Source organism: Poecilia reticulata, unplaced genomic scaffold (genome assembly GCF_000633615.1).
Source record: "Poecilia reticulata strain Guanapo unplaced genomic scaffold, Guppy_female_1.0+MT scaffold_131, whole genome shotgun sequence".
NCBI lineage: Eukaryota > Metazoa > Chordata > Actinopteri > Cyprinodontiformes > Poeciliidae > Poecilia > Poecilia reticulata.
Genome location: NW_007615014.1, coordinates 426,680 through 431,355, shown reverse-complemented (window position 1 = coordinate 431,355; position 4,676 = coordinate 426,680). Strand labels below are relative to the sequence as shown.

Here is a 4,676-nt window from a genome sequence, read left to right as displayed (position 1 = left end):
TCATCGCTGCTGATGGCTTACCAGGCAGAACTCGAGGAGCAGATGACCCCTTTACCAGATGCTGCACTATGGGAGGAGGTGTGTATCATCACGGATCACTGCCTACAACTCCACAAGGTGGCGATCCAAGCCCTGGGCAGGACCATGGGTCTCATGGTTCTGCAGGAGAGGGCCAAGTGGCTCAACCTCACCACACTCTCCACTAAGGAGAAGGAGGACCTCCTGGACACCGCCATCACTCCTGAGGGGCTGTTCGGTGCAGCAGTCACCTCCATGCAAAAACGATGGGAGGAAAAGAAACGGGATGATGAGGCACTGAAACTGTGTCTGCCCAGGCGTACGTTTGCCACCGGGACCACAGCCCCGAGCACCCAGCGCCAGACCTTTGCTCAGGCGGCAGCTCGATTCCCTAACGCCTTCAAGATCCCCAAGTTTCCGAAGACGCAGGGTGCTGCACAGGCTCCACAGAAAGCCTCTGTCCCAAAAGCCCCGTGGCAGAGGAAGCCTGGCGGCCCTCGCTCCGACCAACCGCCCCCCGCCTCCACTCAGAACGTGAGGAGAAGGAAGCGGCTGGCCTGACCTCCTCCCCAGATTTCGGGAATGAGCGGGAATCGCTCCTTTCCACAGCGCCAGTTCCGAGCCTGTTCGGCGAGTTCAGCTGGGTTCAGCGCGTAACAGAGAGGACGTTCGAGCCTGCTCGGCACGCCAGAAAGAAAAGACGAGACTGTGTTCATTATGGGGAGCTCCACGGCGAACCCCGGTCACGTCCCACAAGCACATTTATCTGTTCGAAAGAAATAAATGTTCACACACTGTCGCATCCAGGCTACGAGCCGAGGGCGCAGATAAAAATGTTGAAAAACATGAACACAGTTATACTGGGGGATTTGATCCATCCTTTTACAGAAGGACTGAGATCTTTTCCCCATGTCAACAAATCTGTAGCAAGCCGAACTCCACGCGCATGCGCAGTGCAGACTGGAGCTGTTCCAGTCTGCTCCCAGCTCGTATTTAACAGACTGGCCAGTCAGCCGCCTGTCAATAAACACCCATCTGTGGGAAAAATGAACGAACTCAGAGTGGGTTTTAAAAACTGTAAGGAGGGGATACAGACTGCAATTCGCAATGACCCCTCCACGTTTCAGGGGGGTGATTCAGTCGCAAGCAGAGGGAGAAGCCGCTCCCATTCTTCAAGAGGAAATATCCTCGTTGTTGGTGAAAAGAGCAATAAGGCAGATTCCTCACAAGCACTGCCGCGAGGGTTTTTATTCACGTTATTTCCTCGTGCCAAAGAAAGGCAGAAGGGGGATGCGTGCTATATTAGACCTCCAGGCGCTAAACAAGCACCTGAAAAAATACAAATTCAGGATGCTGACACACGACTCCCTGCTGCGCTTCCTACATCCCAGCAATTGGTTTACTTCAATCGACCTCAAGGATGCTTATTTTCACATCCCCATTTATCCACCGCACAGAAAATTCCTCAGATTCGCATTTCAGGGAGCATGGAGCATGTTACGAATACCTCGTACTCCCTTTCGGTCTCTCACTGAGCCCGAGAGTGTTTGTAAAATGCACCGAGGCGGCTGTGGGCCCGCTCAGGAGGCGGGGCATCCGGGTGGCGATGTACATAGACGATTGGCTGATCGCTTCGTCTTCCCGCCAGGAGGCTGCAAATCACACAGCTACATTAATGCAACACGTGATGGATCTGGGATTCGAAATAAACATGGAGGAGAGTGAACTACTCCCCACTCAATCCATTTCCTTCATAGGTCTCTCCCTGGACTCAGTTCAGGCCAGAGTGAGACTAACAGAGGACAGAGTGAAAACAATGCTGGACTGCTTGTCCATGTTTCACAGAGGAAATCKGGTGTCCATCAGACTCTGCAGAAGGCTCTTGGGCCTGATGGCCTCAGCATTAGCAGTGGTTCCCCTTGGGCGACTCCATATGAAAGGAGTCCAGCGCTGGGTGGCCTCTCAGCAGAAGCTGAATCCACACATTTCTCACAGAGTGAGGGTTTCCGCAGCCTGCAGGGCAGCACTACGCCCTTGGTGGAGCCCCAGTGTGTTGACACAGGGTGTGTCAGTCCACATCAATTTCTTGGACCTGCTGGCTGTTCACTTGACACTGAAACATTTCCTTCCACTTCTAAGAGGTCACCATGTGCTGGTCAGGACAGACAAYACCACGGTGGTGGCTTACATCAACAGGCAGGGTGGTCTGAGATCACTAAAACTGCACATGCTGGCTCACAAATTGATCATTTGGAGCAGCAAACGTTTTCTGTCATTGAGGGCAACTCATGTCCCAGGAATACTGAACTGTGGAGCGGACCTCCTCTCCAGAGGGAATCCCCTGTATACAGAGTGGAAACTCCATCCGGAGGTGGCCAGGCTGATCTGGCAGAGGTACGGGCAACCAACCGTGGACCTATTTGCCTCGCAGGTGAACAAACAGTGTCATCTGTATTTCTCCCTGCACGATCAGAATGCACCCATGGGGGTGGACGCACTGGCCCACAGGTGGCCTCAGGTTCTGCTCTATGCCTTTCCCCCCATAGCTCTAATTTCACCAACGCTAGCCAGGGTACGAACAGAAGGGCTGACAATGATCCTCATTGCACCCCACTGGCCGTCGAAACACTGGTTAGCAGAGATAACGCAGCTCCTGTGGAAGGATCCGTGGCCTCTGCCTGCACGCAGGGATCTGCTGTCTCAGGCACGAGGACAAATTTTTCATCCCCACCCAGAAAGGCTGGCTTTGTGAGCTTGGCCCGTGAATGGTTCAATCTACAATCTGTAGGTCTCCCACAGAGTGTTATTGAGACAATCCAGAATGCCAGAGCTCCAGCAACTAGATCTTTGTATGAGTACAAATGGTCCGTTTTTGAAAAATGGTGCTCCGAAATTCAGGAAATCCCCTTTCAGTGTTCTGTGGCTGTGCTTTTAGCTTTTCTGCAGGACCCGATTGATAAGGGGAAAGCTTTTTCTACTATCAAGGTGTATGTAGTGACCATTTGTCCCAAAACTTAAATTCAAAAATCAACTCAAAACTCGAAGGTGATCAAAACAAAAGTGAATCCAACTCAAATAGTCACCTGATGCACCGTGGATTCTGGTTTACCAGCACAAAAGATCAAAAAGTCAAAATGCAGTTTTTTGGGTTTATTTTGCAATTCAGGCAAAAGGTTACAGGCTTCTGCTTCTGCTCCTATTCCTGTACATGTTCTCTGACTAAAAACCGATGTGACTAATAGGCTGGTAAAAAACCTTATGACCACCCAGGTGCATAATAAGCTACCTAAAACCCACCTATTTATACCGTGAAATACCCATATCCCAACCTGAAATTAATTAACTAATTAAGTGAATTCCTAATCAAAGAACTTATTCTAAACAGCAAATTAAACAAAAATTCTAATGATAAATTAACTAAGAAATAAACAATAAGAATAAACTAAACAATTTAAATTCTAAGATTTAACCAAAAGAAAAAAGGGGAAAATRGCTCCTACACTCCAGCCCCTAATTGTGCAATAAAAATCACAATTACATCATTCACTAAAGGAGCTATTTTAACAACAACCTCAAACTATATTAATGCAAAGACAAATAATTCTTCTGGTTCTTCATTTTCTTAATGATGAACCAGGCCTTGTGCATCAGCTTTGACTGCCAGGACTCTCTCCACCTGCCAACATCTTCTGGCTGCTGTAGCATCTGCAGTGAAGACAATGTCTCCAGGAGAGACGTTTCTTCTCCGTCTCATCCACTTTTGCTTTTCCTGCATTGAGGGCAGATACTCAGATCCATCTTGTGGCAGAACAGGTTTGTTCATCAGGATGTGATTTGGATCAGAGACAGAAATGATGGGTCTTTCATTCAGAATGGCTTCGGCTTCACAGAAAACTGTTTGCAGTGTTTCATCCTTTGACCTGATGGATGAAACTGGACCACTCCTGCAGATGAATCTTCTGATTACATAAGTGGSATCCAGAACATGAACCACTTTCAAATGAACACCACCATCAACTCCAACATCTGTGAATGGAGGTTTGTCTGGTGGTACCTTTTCCTCAGTCATCATTTGTTCCAGAAGTTTTCCTCCATTTCTTCTGCAGGTRACACAGTCAAACAGGATCCTTTTGGCAGCAGAGTTTGCACTGATTATCCAGCATCTCTGACACAGTCTGGACAAYWTGTGRTTTCTTTCTGTTGGACCAAGCAGACGGTAAATGAAACACAGAATCAATATTGCTACATGTATGGCTTTATACAGGACAACTGGATGTCCAGCCCCAGGTGGCACAGCAGCTCCTCCAAGATGTCCACCCACTGAGGACTCCATTACCAGTCACTGGACCAAGTTCATGCAGCTGGTTGTCTTCTAGCGCCATCGTTCCTTCACCGTTCACCTTCTCCATCTGAAGCTTTAGACAGGCATCCTCTTCTTCCTCCAAATGCTCCTGCAGTCTGTTCTGGTCATCTTCTGCTTGACCTAGATTTGTAGAGATCTGCAGGTTCTGGCGGATCTTCTCAGCCAGCAACTCCTGTTCATTTTGGAGCTGGGAAGACAAGCTGGTAGCATCTTTTCCCAGGTTGATGTTCTTGYCCTCTGCCTCATCACAGATGTTCTTTAGGACGGTGATCCAGTTCTTTGAAAACTTTCCTTT

General features: G+C 48.6%; 1 pseudogene; it reads left to right on the top strand.

Annotated features, from left to right (window-relative positions):
- The first annotated feature begins 735 nt into the window (after positions 1–735).
- LOC103459930 (uncharacterized) lies at positions 736–2,806 on the top strand (annotated as a pseudogene).
- Positions 2,807–4,676: the final 1,870 nt, after the last annotated feature.